Genomic DNA, 19,803 nt, shown 5'->3' with positions numbered 1-19,803 from the left:
TAACAATAGATTATCAGCAAACAAACAAAAACAGATTCAGTGTGTCACTCTTATTTTTGGATAATTGGTCCTACTATTACATTGTAACATCTTTTTTAAATAATCCAATGACAGCATAAACATGTTTAAATACTTGAGCAAGCCATATGATCATCCTACAAGAAGTAGACAGTTAATACCCGTTGTGAATCTGATAGCAAAGGGCTTTATCTGAAAGAACAATGATTAAGAGACAGGGGTCACCAAAAGCACAATAAAAAATTCTATGTCGAAGAAAAACCGTCAAAAACCAAGGCAAAACCCCAAAAACACGATAAAAAGACAAGCAACAGTTCACAAAACACTACATGAAAACTAAGTCCTTCTAAAAACTAATGTAAATGGGGGTGTAAAAATCGAGAAGCTCCACACACTTATAAATTTTATGCGTCTAAAGAGCTTTTTTTCTGGATTAAGATTCATTAAGTACGCTGAAAACCGAATATTTGAAATCCAAGGATGTATAAGTACCGAAATAGATGATGAGCAATATGACCATACATGACCAAAAATAATAGAAAAAATCCATCTTAAGTCAACTTTGCCTGAGAAAGTTGGAAGCATAGTTTCTTAATAATGTCTAAATTCATAAACGGATAATTTAAAAACAGTATGATATAAATCCTGTCAGTACCTAAGCACTGACTACTGAGCTAATGCCACCCACGGGAAATGCGAGTTCACCAGCAGCGCTATCGACAAATTACTATAAAATATGATAATAACACATAATATATAGTGTGTGTTTGACGCGCTTTTCTTGATTTACCTTCATCATAAACACTCAAAGCCGAATATATGAAGGCCAAGAGAGCTATGTGACCTAACATGACATAAATTAATAGCCAAATCCATCAAAAGTCAACTTGCCTCAAGGACTTGGAACCTTAGTTTCTTAATAATTTCTTAATTTTTTAAACGGACAATTTAAGAAAATAATGTTAAAAATTATGTCAGTACCGAAGCACTGACTACTGACCTAATTATATCCACGAGGACCGACAGGCCGCCAGCAGCGGTATCGAAAAAGTAAAATCACAAAAAATATTGAACTCTGAGAAAAATTCAAAAAGGAAATTCCCTAATCAAATGGCAAAATCAAAAGCTCATACACATCAAACGAATGGATAGCAACTGTCATATTCCTGACTTGGTACAGGCATTTTCTTATGTAGACCAAGTATAATAAAAAAAAATGAAAAACTCACTCTATATATATAGTATGCGTACGACGCGCTTTTCTAGATTTACCTTCATCAGGAACTCGTAAAGCCGAATATCTAAAAGCAAAGAATCTATAAGTACCGAAACAGGTTAATAGTTTTATGAACAAACAGGACCGTTAAAAATAATATCCAAATCCATCTAAAGAGAACTTTGCCTGAGGGAGTTAAAACCTGAGTATCTAAATGATTTTTTCTATAATTTATAAACGGACAATTTAAGAAAAGAATGTTACAGATCATACCAGGAACGATGAATTGACTATTGAGTTGATGATACCATCGAAGATTGATTGTCCAAAAGCAACGGTATCGAGCCAGTGCTTTAAAAAAAGTGAACATAACACTATAAATTGTATGCGTCGGACGCGCTTTTCGGGATTAACTTCCTCAGGAACGTTCAAAGCAGAATATTTGAAAGCCAAGGATTTATAAGTACCAAAACAGGCGAAGAGTTATATGATCTGATGAAAAATTCCAAAAAGAAGTTGCCATTGATACATCAGGACAACCTACAAATCACTCTGACAACGTGCACCACACATCATTCAATGACCAAATTCAGAAAACTAATTTGAAGCATGTAAGACCGAGTTATGAGTCAAATATATTTAATAAAACATAAGTCTAGATAATATAAAAAATCATTAAAGATACAAGGCTTATAATTTTGAACGCCAGACGCGCCATTCACCAACATAAAACTATTCAGTAACGCTCGAATCAAAACAATTATAAAGCCAAATCAAATACAAAGCTGAAGGCATTAATAACCAAAAATTCCGAAACGTTGTACAGCTAGGGCAATCTAAACTTGAGGTTAGAGACACCCTAGTGTTTTAGATATTTCAACATTTTATAATCAGTAAATTTAAAAACAATGAACATGTCAATAATATTTCATGTCAGCAAAACAAGTACTGACTACTATAACAGCTACAATACACAATAACAATTTGAATGCTTCAACTGAAAATCAATCCTTTAAATCAGACAGTGTCACAATAACCTGTACTACAACCAATCACAAGGTATCGACATTATTAATAACAACAAGAAAAACAATAAAAATCTAAAGGTCTATAACATCTATAAAGACAAACGATAGGAATATAACAAATTCACGAAGAGAAAGAATCTTAGCTTTTGAAAATTGAAAATGTGGTAGAGACCATAAAAAAACATAAGCACCAAACTCATTCAGAAAAAGTAGAGAAAATAGTATAGAAACACAACAACAAATAAACGAAAACAACACTCGTATGAATAATTACCAGAATGATAGCACAACCAGCATACTAGTATCTTTATTGTATTTCTTTTTACAACCAGTAATAATTTAATTTTGGATGTAACACGTCTTCTGATTGGCTGAAAGTGTTGTCATGTGACCGTAACGTCACCAACGTTTTTTTTCAAAATTTACTCCTTAAAAATGGAATTTAGAATTAAATTATAAGAAATGACTGTAATATTTTTTCTGTCTATTCGCGGGTTATTCAGTGTGCACCACATTTTTTATGTTATTTCTTCATAGACAGAAAAAATATTACAGTCATTCCTTAAATGTAAAACATGACAACCATTGTGTTGTCATCCAGATAAGTAATGAAACAGCGAATTCGCTCTCATGAAAATTAGGTTTTTTATCAGTACTGCTCTAAACTTGCATATTGCATTACAACTCTGAATAGGAAATCCTTTTTTAACCCACATGCCTTTCAATTAACCCTCTTTATATCCTTGTCAAGGCATTAATCTAAATCAAAAATGGAAAGAGTAAAATAACAAAAATACCAAACTCCAAGGAAAATTCAAAGCGGAAAGTCCTTTATCAAATGGCAAAGTCAGAAGCTCAAACACATCAAACGAATAGAAGACAACTGTCATATTCCTGACTTGGTACAGGCATTTCTTATGTAGAAAATGGTGGATTAATTAGATATAAGAAGATGTGGTATGAGTGCCAATGAGACAACTCTAGAATCCAAGTCAAAATTTGTAAAAGTAAACCATTATAGGTCAAAGTACGGTCTTCAACACGGAGCATTGGTTCACACCAAACAGCAAGCTATAAAGGGCCCCAAAAATTACTAGTGTTAAACCATTCAAACGGGAAAACCAACGGTCTAATCTATATAAAAAACGAGAAACGAGAAACACTTATGAACCACATCAACAAACGACAACTACTGAACATCAGATTCCTGACTTAGGACAGGTGCAAACAATTGCAGCGGGTTTAAACGTTTTAATGGTACCAAACCTTCACCCTTATCTGAAACAATAGTGTAACATCACAACATAGAAAGACACACTATAAAATATCAATTGAAATGGCTTAACTCAATCAAAAGACATATTAACACCAGTGAACCTGGTATTATAGCTAGCTTAACCTCTCACTTGCATGACAGTCATATAGAATTCCATTATATTGACCACAATATGTGAGCAAAACAAATAGACATAATAGGTAAAAATGTCATAATTTGGGGTACAGCAGTCAGTATTGTGTTATAATCTTAATCACTATAAAAACAAATAGCATATAGACACTCTATAGACAAAGTACATAAGCAAAAATAAAAGACAAGAATACAAAAATGACCCTAGCACAATAACACAATGGCGAGATGTATAAATACATAGCCACGCCAAAAGTATTTACCAAAAATGAACTAAACAGTAAAGTTTAAAAATATAAAAAGATAAATAAAAAGAACACGATAACACGTAATTAAGATGATAAACAACGTCAGTACCTAGAATCTATACTTCAAGACCGTCATGTATTATTTGTAGATTTAATGCGGAATATTTATCAACAAGGTCTTGGTATCTTCTGATGATTTTTTTTTTAGAAAAAATACTATACTTCTTTGACATAACCCTGGTTTATCATCTTTCCGCTTTAGTACTGGGATGACCACTTATGTCAATCGAGGTATAAGTCTAAAAATGAGGCGGAGTAAGCCGTGTCTGTTGTTTCTTTAATTTCTAGTTCTGGAGGATGTATTGATGGAACCCAATTAGAACAGTTTTGGATTTTTAATGGAAAGAACATCATCAATATATCTGAATGTAAAATTAAATGATATGGTTTCTTTGACCTTGTTGTTTTGTCTGAAGGAACTCCGACTCATATGAAAATAAGAAGAGATCGGCAAGGAGAGGAGCACAGTTCGTGCACATAGGAATGCCTACAATTTGTTGAAAAATACAGATATCTCATTATAATCAATTTTCCTTGTGGACCTTAGACTACAAAGTAAAATCATGGATACTATGAAAACATACATAGTTCATAATGACATTTCCACAAAATATGATGAGACGCAATCTACCATTTTATGGACAACAACAAAATCAACAAACTAGACCTAGACAAAATATTTATCAAAACAGATCTTCATTCAAAACTAGGTAAACAATAATGTCGACTCAAGGACAGAAAACTGCTCATTTAGGCTAAATCTCACAACAGAAACTCAGTCAACCCAACATGAAATCTAAGTAACAGGCCACATTCAAAACATCATAAAACTCGGATGTTACACCAAATTAGATCCTTAAAAAATCTATTATTGTGGAAAATTTGGTACACTTTCCTTTATTCGCGATTGATGAAAAAGCAGAAGGTCATATATAAAGGCAACAGTAGTATACCGCTGTTCAATAGTCATAAATCGATTGAACGAAAACAAATCCGGGACACAAACCAAAACCGAGGGAAACACATCAACTATAAGAGGAAAACAACGGAACAACAGAAACACTGAACTGCTATAAAAAGAAACATACATAGAAACGCACTATTTGATAACAACTGCCATATTCCTGACTTGGTACAGGACATTTTAAGAAACCTCCCGCTTATATGGCAATGTTAAAAATACCGCTAAAATGACAACATTACGTGACAGGAATGCAGTACAAACACTCATTGCACTCAAATACCCGGAAACTCCTATGGAAAGTACTTACAATGAAAAAAGAATTATACACCTTGCTGAATAAGTCTGATTTTCGGAAACTGGGCCTCAAGTACAAATTAAACTACCAAAAAAAAATTGTATCAAAACTGTTTAAGAACTGTAAATGGGAACTATCACGGGTAGTAACGAGTCATACAGAAAAAAATGTTAAATGCAGTGATTTGGTAATGATTTTTTAATGATTTGGTTCCGTGGGTTATGGTTAAGTTCTCAGAAGTGCTTCATGCATTATATCTTTAAAAATCGTCATAATTTAGATCCGAATTTATACATACTCGTTTCACGCCAATATGTATAATTTGTTTAAGTGTGAAAACAGAATTGGAACAAATAAACCATAAGATAAATGTTAATGGTAGTCTGTGAACCGGTAGTGAAACATTCTTCATATCGCATGAACCAAAACTAATACAAGCTGTTAATAATAATAGCTCTTTTTACTGGTATTTTGGGAAACTAGTAACAATAAACAGATAGCATTCCGTCTTTTTCATCCAAAATCATCTTTCTTTTTGTAGACTTTGGACTCGACAGACAACATGAGCGGGATAGAAAGTCAAATTGTAGAGGCTGAAAACCCTTTGTACTTTTATCCTGCATTCCTATGACAAATATTTTCAGTAAGACCCAGAAATTGTCCATTGACAGGTGTCTTGGTTCTCTGTTTTTTTGTTGTAATTAACAAATCGGATGCGAATAGAAAAAAAATGCCATTTCCGCTCATTTTTGAGTATTACAAAACATTATATCACACAAGCAATGAACAATTGAAACCATAGTTGAAGAAAATTAATTTTAATTCTAAACACTTATTTTTTTCAAGAAATCACAAGGACATGTTTTCCATTTCTTTTAACATAACTGTGCTGTAATACTTAAACTTATTTGAAAAGTTGTTGTCAATGATGATAAAACTTTCCACGGTACGAAAACGTTGATATCTGTGATTGCTTGAATCAAAATATATTACTCAAATAATGGGATGATAATGATGTCCACGGCTAAATAGAATATGATTCATTTAAGGTGGTACCTAACACTACAGGGAGATAACTCTGTAAAAATCAGCTAAACGTTTTAATTACGTTGTATTGTAAATGAAATATTAAGCTTCTCAATGATCAAAATTAGTGTTTGTCAAACTGCTATATAACCAACGATTTTTTTCTGATTAAGTGGTTGGTTCAAATTTTTTGAAATTTTTATATTTTTGTCAAAGGGTCAAAGTAAACATTTTGTCAAAATTTTATGAAAATTAAACGAGCCAAATTAATATTAGTCAAGGTGTTGGGTACCACCTTAAGTACTTGGACTGTCATTTCCATATACATGTAAGATGATCAACCATCACACATGTCTAAATTGTGTTTTTCATGACACTGCTTAGTTTGCAAGTCTCAAGGTAGTATAGTCACAATATACTGCATGACATTCAATTAAACTTGAATTGAAATTAAAGTTTTAAGAATTGATCAATAGTTTACCTAATGATGTACGAAGTTGTTTAGATGTTTGGATGTGTATTAGTACATGTATACTAATCAACAAAAGAAATGAAGCAACGTTTCTTCCATATATGAAATTGGATTCACAGTTCTAAGCCAAACTACGCCGTCTAATATATACAGAGTGTTGTTTTCTCACCAAACCATTGATCTTAGGCAAACAAACAAACAACGAGAAATGGTTTTTTTTTTCAACAACTAATGATTCCAAAATATTTTGACACCCACAATTTCAAAGACCGATATTTGAACTTAAAACTTGCAACATAAACATGGTCCTAATAAAGCTCGGAATTTCTACACAGATATTTGATCATTAAATTCTCACCTTCGAAAATTAGATGCCGAGTTTGTCAGCAAAATAAATTCGACCTCTTCGTTTAAAATATGAACTATTTTCATATAAGAGAAGGTGATGGGTTAAAATCGCTGGTGGTTGCGGATGATGAGATACAGAATGATTTATTTATATTGAATGCATATATGTGGAACTTGAAAAAAATGAAAATGAAAGGCTTAATGTTCTTAAGAATGCAAATAACGGATTGAAGATGAAGATATTTATTGGTGTTAACAGATTTAAAAATATTAAAGGGTTCTATATAGTTAGTATACAAGCCTAACATATTTAAATCATAATATTGAGAAAGATTTTATGGTGAATAGAGAGTAATTTAAAATATATAACGCCATAATTTGATTAATAATATTTTAAAGATAAGCGTCTATAATAATGTCAAAGCGATAAAGTATGTGGTCATAAAATAGTTTTATTGAACTTCAAGAATTAAAAAAATATATCACATGATTGATTTATAAATATAATATATATGTCTGTTATACACTTTACTGAGAAATGTATGTATAACTGTAGAGGGATTGTTGTTTGAATCACCATTATTGCCAGTACAATTGAAACCTGAAAATATTCAAAAGACATCCATTATACATACAAATAAAATAAATGATCAACTTTCACTAAGACTAGATGAACTAGTACTGACGATATGTATTGGTAAAAAATAGAGTTATTTTCTTGCAAGAAGATCGATGTTTACTGTTAATGATGTTGTTGTTATCTAATATACTATGTAACTTGTAAATCTACACAGTTTTTGTATAATTTATCACAATGATTGATCAGGTAATAAACTAAAGACAAACGAAATCATTGTATGATTGATTGAAAATTTTAAATTTACACTGTAGAAATGATTTCGGTGTATAGATGTCTGAACTACATGGTCTAAACACATCGCTTCTTTTAAAGATGCGTCATCATTTATGTTTAGATTTAGTTGCTGGAATAGCAGCTGAACCAGGAAAAAAGAAGGGTAAATTTAACACACAGATGTGTGATCAATTAAGATTGCATGCGAACATCTGCACATGTATCACTGCTTTCGATTTGTCATGTCATTTCTTTATATTGTCCTTCTGGTGTTAACTTATTTTTTTAAAGCCAGGAATCATGTAATGGTTTGAAAAATAACACGAATAAACACAACTATGAAATAATTAGTTGGGTGTGAAATGACTAATTTTTGTCATTCATCATGTCTCGAGTGTTGACGTAATCTTTGATAGCTAGGAGTCATATACTAAACGGCTCTGCAGTGCCAGAGTAATAAAGATTAGACCGTTCGTTTTCCTGTTTGAACTGTTTTACACTAGTCATTTCCGGACCCTTTATAGCTTGCTGTTCGATGTGATCCAAGGATGTGTTGAAGGCCGTACTTTGACCTATAATTGTTTACTTTTTACATATTGTGACTTGGATGGAGAGTTGTCTCATTGGCACTCATACCACATCTTCTTATTTCTATAATCTTCACATGTGGGATTTTTGTTTGCTTGATGGGGGAAAATAAGAGCTAGTTTACTATAAAACATTTGTAGTTGTACTTTATGCAACTGACTTCAGTGTCAAGTTGTTTATCTTATGCTCTCCTAACTTTATACAACTGACTTTAGTGTCAAGTTGTTTATCTTATGCTCTCCTAACTTTATACAACTGACTTCAGTGTAAAGTTGTTTATCTTATGCTCTCCTAACGTTATACAACTGACTTCAGTGTCAAGTTGTTTATATTATGCTCTTCTCACGTTAAACAACTGACTTCAGTGTCAAGATTTTTATCTTATGCTATCCTAACGTTTGGTTCTAAGCGTGACATGATTGCAATAATGCAATGGTCGTAAAGTAATTCTGACTTTCGTCACTGAAATTCAAAATTGCGAAATATTCATAATTGAAGTCTTTTTAATAGATAATGCTTATTTTGTAAAACGATGTAGAAACGAAGTGTTCAGGTGAGTATGATTTTCAACTTCTTAATTCATTTGGCCTTTGAACTTTTTTGATTCGAACGTCCCTGGTGAGTCTTTTGTCGACGAAACGCGCGTCTGGCATACCTAATTATTATCCAGGTATATATCTTTGATGTGATTTAGATACTTAAGAATTATAGCGAGAAAATCATGTCTCTAGATTTTTCATATGAAATGCATGACACATATAAAAGAGATAACTTGACCCTGAAATATTTTGTTGGAAGGGTATTTGAGAGACGTATTTTCAAAGAATATAACAAAAAACTTGGCTTTGATGGAAAACATTTTATTTACTACGTAAGGAAAACAGGGGCTAGTAAAAAAAAACTTTAAAGGGAAATTAAAAGGGAAAATTTAATTATAAAAGCGTCTAGCGAACATTCCTAATTCTATAATTTCTATTTGGACAATTGCTAAACAAAAAGTTACATTATCTAAGTATTGACCTCTGTTTGTAGCCTTCTCCAATTTGTCTATTTCAAATTGGAAGATTGATCCCGATGCTGTATACTTGTTATAAATCTATCATGTCAATAAGACCAAGATAATTACCGTTATTTGTTTAGTCATCATAGAAGCTATCAAGGTCATCAGAATCTCCCCGGTACATCATACGGTATCTCCACAGATTTCTGCGGTAATTATTAAACCTTGGCACCCAGGATCGAACCAAGGCTGCCATGTATATAAGTAACAACAGTAAAAACAGACACTTTGCAATGGTCATAGCTATTCAAATAGTAGCTCTGAAAAAAAAATAATACAGATGGTTCTGCATGCTATTTCAAAGAAATAAATGATTATGTATATTATAGACCTGTTATAGGTAAACAGGGGAAACTCGTCCTCTCTACTTGAGTCTAAAGTATACGGAAAAAAACTGGAATAACATATTTTTGAACATTTTTTTTGAGTATTTCGTAAATAAAAACATGCTTCTATATATACCATTATGTTGTTTACACACATTTCTGCATTTAAATGAATATAACACTTTAACAAGTTGGTGCGTCCGAAGCGATCTTCATCAGGAACGTTCAAAACCAAAACTTAAAAGCAGGTAAAGTATAAATACTTTAGGTGCTATATGACCAAAAGGGTCCCAAAAAGAATGGCTAAAACCATATATAGTTGACGTTACCTAAGGGAGTAGGAACCTTAGTTTCTTATTAATTTCAACAGCAGAGACCTTTTCAAGGAGTTAGTCAATATTACGAAAATATCATAAATAATTGCTTTTTATAAGGTTGGCAATATTCTTTTATTGGCGATGTAGGACTTCTTGGGAACTCTACTTTGCAACTGGTTTAGTCCTTATATTTTATTTTAACTCTTTTATGATAAGGGATCAACTAATATCTGTTTTTCTAAATATTGAATCGAACTATAAAATATTATTCTAAGCGATTTATTTTTATATATATTTTCGATGCTTAGGAACATTCCTGGTTTGCAGCGATAGACAGAATTACTTTTTTCTTATAACTTGTTAACTTTCAGTTCTCTATAGAATTGAATGCTGTTTTATGAAAATTTATACGAACTAAAAACAAACGACCATTACTTTTGCATGAAGTGCGGGTTCGCGTCTTGCTAAAACACTGTAATGGTCTCTTGCTTTTATTTCGTATACAATTTCATTCAAAACACACCATTCAATTCTTATATTTACAGATTTTTGAAATTAAAAAAATTATATGTTATTCACATTTTAAATCTTAAAGTAAAACTTTAAACGCAAAACTTGACGGGCATTATTTAATGAGATAGAAGCAATATCGTTCAATGTGAATCAATTATAATGCGTCATATAGCTGAAATTGGCCTATGAAGATGTAGATTTCAAAGTACAGATTACTATTAGCTTATATATTTATCGAATTTAAATCATTACTGTTCATGTTAATTATGAGAAAATGATTGATTGTTAATATCTATTTTGTTTATCCATATTTATAAGATAATTATAATGTCAGTTACTTTTTTCAAATTAATAAAATTTGCGATTTTTTTTTAAAATCATAATCGTTTTCTAAAATTGCATGGACAATGCGAAAAGATAGTGTTGATTAATAAGGTAGGCAGTGCTAACAATTGTTTAATCGTGGGTTGCTTTCATACGGCATGGGTTGTTTTCATAAGAAATGTAAGCATTTGACGTAATCAAATAATTGTCTTTCAGTCAATATAAAGTAAAATCACAAAAATACTGAACTCCAAGGAAAATTCAAAAGGAAAGTCCCTAATCAAATGCTCAAACACATCAAACAACTGGATAACAACTGTCATATTCCTGACTTGGTACAGGCATTTTCTTATGTAGAAAATGGTGGATTGCACCTGGTTTTATAACTAGCTAAAAGATCAACATTTTTATGAATTCAACCATTTCTGTAAAAATAACATTTTGAAAATCTACTTGAACTGCATCAAGATTGTATTGCAGATGGGTTTTTTTTTAAGATACAGATTAAAAAATAGAAAGAAAAACATTTAAATGGCACAGTCTAGATTCCAAGAATGTGTATGGTATATTCATAGATACAAGGACGAAAGCTTTGTTTACTTACCAAAATGTATCAAGTTAAGATCCTCGACAAATGTGATGAACCATCGAACATCGACCATTTTATAATGCTAATTATAATGGATTGTAAGCGACAGGTAATGATTGAATACTTAAATTTTGCCCTAGTGGGATAATTTATTCGTGCTTCATTTACTTCTTATTTCATTAGTTAATTCTTCAAATGAGGTCATTAGTGTGACTTAAGCATCTAAATATTTTTTTTTTATTAATAAATCTAAATGACCAATAATAATTTATCAAAAGGTAAAACATATATTGCATTTATAGCACGTATACGGATTAAAGACGACGTTTGACGTTTTTATTAACACAATGTGTTTTCCTAAGTTTAAAGGTAAATTCTTTTCAATTACATCATTATTAACGCATGACAATTAACTTCTGGAAATAAACGTGATTGGAGAATTAATACTTTTTAAAGAACGTAAACATTGATAAACAAGGATGCTTTAACTAAAGAATTGACATGTATTTTTCCCTTGTTATTTTTCCAATTGGAAAGATTACAACAACAAAAACAAGAAAACAAAAGATTGCGCACTAATGAAATGCGTACAATTATAAAAGATATAGATAAAAGTAGGTATGGAATATATACGTTAATGTGTCAGAAACCAAACAATACATAAGAGAAAGCCACCTAGAAGGTTTCAAAACTTGTAAATGTCATAACCATATGGCAAACTCCAGATCTAGTAGTACTGCAATAAATTCCAAAAGAGACAACCAAAACACTCCAAATAATTCAAAAGTTCTCAACAAAAAGAAACACCAATTATATAAAGTTCCTTCGCTAGTATAAAATAAGGAGATGTGCTATGATCTCCAATGAGTCCAACTATCTTCCAGAAACAAAATGACGTAGATGTTAGCAACTATAGGTCACCGTACGTCTTTCAACAATGAACAAAACCTATACCGCATAGCAAGCTATACAAGTTCTCCCCTTCCCCCTGACATGACAAAATTTTAAACTATTCAAATAAGAAAACCAAAGGTCTGCTTCATGTACAAAACTACAAACGAAAAACAAGTATGATATACAGTATTAAACGACAACTGTTACCAATGAAATGCAGGATCCCGATAGGGACAGCCACATGCTGAATGTGGCGGGTTAAACAAAAGTGCGGACGCCCAACCCTCCTAACCAGGGACAGTGGTGTAACAGCACAACATACGAACAAATAATAAAATCAGTTGAAAAGGGCTAGACTCATCAGATCGATACACCACACAAAGCATCAATCTGAGGATACTCGCAGTAACTGAAAACTAGTTTTACCCTTCCGGAGCACCTGAGATCACCCCCGGTTTTTGTTGGGGTTCGTGTTGCTCAGTCTTTAGTTTACTATGTTGTGCTTTGTGTTATGTGTACTGTTGTTTGTCTGTTTGTCTTTTTCTTTTTTTGACGGGCGTTGTCATTCTATTTTCGACTTATGAGTTTGAATGTCCCTTTGGTATTGTTCGCCTCTTTTAAAACCAAAAATAACTAATAATACAAATTATGTATCCCAGACAAAATAACAAGTTGATAAACTTATCACGTGTTAACAAAGATTTTAAGACAATGGCACAATATACAATATTAAAGAGATATCTGTATTGGCATCAGATAACAGCAACATGAAAATAACACTTAATGCATTTCATTTAACTAAGTATGATATACTTAAAGATCAAAGACAGGAACTAACTATAAAGACTATTTCATTTGCAGATTATTGTAACAATTATAGAATAACTTATTCAAGGATTCGAAAATTATTAAACGAGCGACCGAATAAGACATATTAATCATAGATTATCACGGTTGTTTGGTCACGAGTTGAATACATTTCGATATTTAAATTTTTTATTCATGGACCTTAAGGGCATACGATACAGCTACAGGGGAGGTAATGACGTTGTTCACGTAAAATGTTATTTTTTACGACGTCAAATTGTGACAGATCGGGAAAAGATGCATTTTCTAGTGAATTTAATCATTAGCTTAAAAACCAGCACATGGACACCTCTTTTTACAAATGACATTTGGCTTGACTATATATTTGAAGAATAGTTGTTCCAATTTTTATGAAAAAATCACCGATGATTTTTTTTAAATTAGATATATATACAGCAAAAAATGCCGGTTTTTTCCTAAATAAAGGCAACAGTTATATACCGCTGTTCAATAGTCATAAATCGATTTAACTGAAACAAATCCGGGTCACAAACAAAAACCGAGGGAGTCACATCAACTATAAGAGGAAAACAACGGAACAACAGAAACACTGAACTGCTACAAAAACAAATGCCAACATACATAGAAACGGACTATTTGATAGCAACTGCGGTTTTTTCCTAACATTATGTAAATTTTATAAAATTTAATTATTTCCAAAGAATTGTTGCACAAATTTAGAGCATTACTTTTGTAAAAAAAAGATATTCCTAATCTTTTTACAAAAATCCGCATGTGTTTATCTTTTGAAACAAAAAAGTTAAGTATGTCTGTCCAAATGATAGAAATGACCAAGAAACCAAAATTTTTAGTAAATGTCTAAATTTCGACTCCATTTATCTCTAAATGTAGCACATGAAGGTAAAATTTATATTACATATTTGAATTGACTGGGTGAAAAATAGCTTGTATGCAAATGTTCGTAAAAAAATCACCGTGGGGTCAAAATAAATAATGTTAGCTTCGTTTTGAAGTCAACATTTAGGTTTAGTCTGTGGTAAAAAAAAATTTTAAATTGTCAAACCTTCATGGAATGTTAGGAAATTAGGACAGAAGCTTGTTTATGACCAAAAGACAGTATCCAGGGCAAAATTTTGAAAATATTCATTTTCATTTTTCAGTATTTTACAGATAAATGGACTAAATTTGTTTGTACAGATAACAAGTAGATACAGTCTGAGGTTAAAGTTCTTCAGTCATCCATTTCTTTATTAACCTTTCATGGAATTTTAGGAAATTTGGACAGAAGCTTAGTTATGACCAAAATACAGTATTCAGTGCAAAGTTTTTTAAATATTCATTTTCATTTTTCCGAATTAAACTGATAAATGGACTTTTTTTTTTTTACATTTTACAAATAGATACAGTCTGGGGTTAAAGTTTGTTACACATAAATTACTTTATCAGACCTTCATAGAATTTTATGAAACGTTGGCAGAAGCTTTTTTATGATTAAGAGATAATGTCTGAAGCAAACTTTTGAAAATATATTATTTTTTTCATTTTCAGTATTTTTCTGGTAGATGGACTTAGTTTTTTACAGTTAACATTTAGTCTGAGATTAACTGTTTTGACCTGATAAATTTGTATACCTTCATGAATTGTTATGAAACTTGGACTGAAGTTGATTTTCAAGATCATAAACTAGCACCTAAAGAAAAAGTTTGAAGTCTATATTTTGCTGATAAATGTACTCACTTTTTAAGTCAACACTACACTTTTACACTGACAGTAGCAATCGCACGCGAGACACAGGGTTCTGCGGGTCCCTAACGAATTTTGACAGTTTTCTAATGCTACATTGTTACGCCAATATACCAGGTTAGTCCGAGCACATTTAACCACACCACATTGTCATGTTCCTGAACCAAGCCAGTAGCATGTAGTCTAGTGGTTGTCATTGGTTGTCGTCTGTCATATCTACATTTTCGTTTCATGTTGTTTATTAGCTTATTATGAAAGTATTGGTGGGTGAACAGATTTGGAAATATTAAGAGAGTCTATATAGTTAGTGAACAAGCTTAACATGTTTAAATCAGAATATTTAGAAGACTAAATGGTGAATACAAGAATAATGTTAAATATATATCTCCATAATATGATGAATAATATTACAAGGATATGCATCTATATCATTGTCAAAGTGATAAAGTATGTGGTCATAAATAGCTTTATTGAGCTTCAAAAATAAAAAAAATATATCACATGATTGATTTATAAATATACATATATGTCTGTTATACACTTAACTCAGAAATGTATGCATAACTGTAGAGGGATTGTTCTTTAAATCACCATTAATGCCAGTATATATGATTCCCTGAAAATATTCAAAAGACAACCATTATACATACAAATAAAATAAAATAAATGAACAACTTTCACTAAGACTAGATGAACGATTACTGACGATACGTATTGGTAAAAAAAGAGAGTTATTTTCTTGCAAGAAGATCGATGTTTACTGTTAATGATGTGGCCGTCTTGACCTTGTTGTAGGGTATGAATGATTCGTTCATTGTTGAAGACCCTACATCAACTGCCAAGATGAAGAACAGGAATAAAAGCCCTGTTCATTGATAATTTTCTATGTTTTCTATGTATTGTGTGCGATTTTGTCCCATGTACATTTACTCCATATCCTTTAATTTCTATTGGTATCTTATTTGTTATATAAAATATTATGTAACTTATAAATCTACACATATTTTGTTATAATTTATCACAATGATTTATACAGAAAATCATTAAATGATTGATTGTAATTTTTAAATTTACATCGTAGAAATGATTTCGGTATATACATGTCTAAACTATGTGGTTTAAACACATCGCTTCTTTTAGATCTTTTAAAGATGCTTCGTCATTTGTCATTATATTAAGTTGCAGGAATAGCAGCCGGACCAGGAAAAAGTAGGGTAAATTTATACACATAGCACAAAGATGTGTGATTGATTACTGCTTTCTATATGTCATGACATATCGTCGTGTTGGCCTTTGGCTGTCAACTTATTATTTTTTAAAGCAAGAAATCATGTGATGGTTTGAAACATAACACGAATAAAGACAACAATGAAATAATTAGTTAAACGACTAATTACTGTCTTTCATCTTGTCTCGAGTGCTTACGTGATCTTTGATAGCTAAGAGTCATAATGACTTCTTTAACCGGCTCTGCAATGCCAGAGTAATCTTCACATATTGGTTTTTGTTTGTTTGATATAGATAAAAAGATGGGGGAAATAAGAGATAGTTTACTATAAAAGTTTTGTAGTACTTTATGCAACTGACTTCAGTGTCAAGGTGTTAATCTAATGCTCTTCTAACGTTTGGTTCTAAGCTTGACATGATTGCAATAATGCAATGGCCGTAAAGAAAACGTAAGGAGTTATGACTTTTGTCTCTGAAATTCAAAATTGCGAAATATTCATAATAGAAGTATTTTTAATAGATAATGTTTAATTTGTAAATTATGTAGAAACGAAGTGTTTATGTGCGTATGATCTTCAACTTCAACGCGCGTCTGACATACCCAATTATTATCCAGGTATATTTGAATTGTTTTAGATACTCAAGAATTATAGCGAGAAAAGCATTCTCTAGATTTTTCAAATGAAATGCACGACAAATACAAAAGAGATAATCTGATCCTGAAATGTGTTGTCGGAAGGGTATTTGAGATACGTATTTTCAAAGAATATTACAAAAAACTGGGCTTTGGTGGAAAATAAATTGGATTTACTACGTAAGGAAAAGAAGGGTAAGTAAAGAAAACTTGAAAGGGAGATTAAAAGGGAATTTAATTGGCGAACATTTCTAATTCTATACTTTCTATTTTCTATAGCAGAAAGTTACACTATCTAATTATGACTTCTGTTTGTAGCCTCCTCCAATTCGTCCATTTCAAACTGGAAGATTGATCCCGATGGTGTATACTTGTGATAAATCTATCATATCAATATGACCAAGATAATTACCGTTATTTGTTTAGTCATCATAGAAGCTATCATCGTCATCAGAATCTCCCCGGTACATCATGCGGTATCTCCACAGGTTTCTGCGGTAATTATTAAACCTTGGCACCCAGGATTGAACCAAGGCTGCCATGTATATAACTAACAACAGTAAAAACAGACACTTTGCGATGGTCATAGCTATTCAAATAGTAGCTCTGAAAAACAAAAAAATAATACAGATGGTTTTACATGCTATTTCAACTACAAGTCAAAGAAGTAAATGATTATGTCTATTATAGACATAAAAGTAAACAGGAAAAACTCGTCCTTTGTACTAAAGTCTAAAGTATACGGGAAAAAAACCAGGAATATCATATTTTTGAACATTTTAAGGTGTCTTTCGTAAATAAAAACATGCTTCTATATATATCATTATGTTGTTTACACACATTTCTGCATTAAAATGAATAAAACACTTTAACAAGTTGGTGCGTCCGAAGCGATTTTCATCAGGAACGTTCAAAACCAAAACTTAAAAGCAGGTAAAGTATAAATACTTTAGGTGCTATATGACCAAAAGGGTCCCAAATATAAAACCATATAGAGTTAACGTTACATAAGGGAGTAGGAACCTTAGTAGTTTATTAAATTCAACAGCAGAAACCTGAACAAGGAGTTAGTCAATATTACGAAAATATCATAGATAATTGCTTTTTATATATTCTTTAATTGGCGAAATGGGACTTCTTTGGAACTCTAGTTTGCAATCATTTTAGTCCTTATATTTTTTAAACTCTTTTTTGTTCAGGAATAAGCTAATATCTGTTTTTTCTAAAATATTGAATCGAATATAAAATATTTTTCTAAGCGATTTGTTTATATATATTTTCGCGATGCTTACGAACATTCCTGATTTTCAGCGATAAACAGTAAAGAATTACTTTTTTCTAACTTATAACTTGTTAATTTTCAGTTTTTTATAGAATTAAATGCTGTTTTATGAAAATTTATACGAACTAAAAACAAATGACCATTTCTTTTGCATGAAGCGCGGAATCGCGTCTTTAAAAAAAAATGTAATGGTCACCTGCTTTCATTTCGTATAAAATTTTATCAAAAACACACCATTCAATTCTTATATTTACAGATTTTCGAAATTAAAAAAATCATGTTATTCACATTTTGAATCGTAAAGTAAAACTTTAACACAAACTTGACGGACATTGTTTAAGGAGATAGATGCAGTATCATTCCATGTGAATGAATTAAAATGCGTCATATAACTGAAATTGGCCTATGACGATGTAGACTTCAAAGTCGATACTATTAGCTTACATTTTTTTAATTCCAATAATTATTTTTCATGTTATTCATGAGAGAATGATTGATTGTTAATATTTATTTAATTTATCCATATTTACAAGATATAATGTCAATTGCTTTTTTTCAAATTAATAAAATTCACTATTTTTTAAAAATCATAATAGTTTGCAGAAAGTACACCGACAATGCGAAAAAATAGTGTTGATTAATAAGGTAGGCGGTGTTAGCAATTCTATCATCTTCGGTTGCTTTCATACGGCATGGATTGTTTTCATAAGAAATGCAAGAATTTGATCGAATCAAATGATTCGTCTCTCAGTCAATAAAAGATCAAAATTTGTATGAATTGAAACCCTACTGTAAAAATAACACTTAAAAAATCTACTTAAACTTGTATCAAGCAGTGTATTGCAGATATTTTTTTTTAAACAGTATGAAAAAAAAGAAAAGAAAAACATTTAAGAGACAAGGACAGTCTAGATTCCAAGATTTTGTATGGTACATCTGTATATTTGTAGATGCAAGGACGAAAGCTTGTTTACTTACCAAAGTGTATCAAGTTAAGATCCTCGACAAATGTGATGAACCATCGAACATTAACTATTTTATAGTGCTAATTTTGCGACAAGTAATGATTGAATACTTAAATTTAGCCGTAGTGGGATAATTTATTCGTGCTTCATGTAAATATAGAATTCATAACAGAATGACATTTTAACTTCTTATTCCATTTGTTAATTCGTCAAATGAGGTCATTAGTGTGACTAAAGCATCTAAATCATATTTTTTTTTACTAATATATCTAAATAACCAATAATAATTTATCAAAAGGTAAAACATATATTGCATTTATAGCACGTATACGGGTTAAAGACAACGTTTGACAGGGAATTTCTTAACACAATGTGCTTTCCCAAATTATAAGGTAAATTCTTCAATTACATCATCATAAACGCATGACTATAAACTTCTGGAAATAAACGTGATTGGAGAATTAATACTTTTTAACAAAAGTAAACATTGATATACAAGGATGCCTTAACTAAAGAATTGACAAGTATTTTTCCCTTGCTAGTTTTCCAATTGGAAAAATTACAACAAAAAACAAGA

General features: G+C 31.2%; 2 long non-coding RNA genes across 2 annotated transcripts; both read right to left on the bottom strand.

The window, feature by feature from the left end:
* Positions 1 to 7,515: 7,515 nt before the first annotated feature.
* Positions 7,516 to 11,728, bottom strand: LOC127736071 (uncharacterized). Its single transcript, XR_007998791.1, has 3 exons — positions 11,669 to 11,728; positions 9,651 to 9,844; positions 7,516 to 7,684 (listed from the first exon to the last, which is right to left on the bottom strand). It is a non-coding gene; the product is annotated as an uncharacterized LOC127736071 (long non-coding RNA).
* Positions 11,729 to 15,570: 3,842 nt separating this feature from the next.
* Positions 15,571 to 19,363, bottom strand: LOC127736068 (uncharacterized). Its single transcript, XR_007998785.1, has 3 exons — positions 19,240 to 19,363; positions 17,392 to 17,585; positions 15,571 to 15,734 (listed from the first exon to the last, which is right to left on the bottom strand). It is a non-coding gene; the product is annotated as an uncharacterized LOC127736068 (long non-coding RNA).
* Between the last annotated feature and the right edge of the window lie 440 nt (positions 19,364 to 19,803).

Source organism: Mytilus californianus, unplaced genomic scaffold (assembly GCF_021869535.1).
Source record: "Mytilus californianus isolate M0D057914Y unplaced genomic scaffold, xbMytCali1.0.p SCAF_3, whole genome shotgun sequence".
Taxonomy (NCBI): domain Eukaryota; kingdom Metazoa; phylum Mollusca; class Bivalvia; order Mytilida; family Mytilidae; genus Mytilus; species Mytilus californianus.
This window is presented reverse-complemented; position numbering and strand designations above follow the sequence as displayed.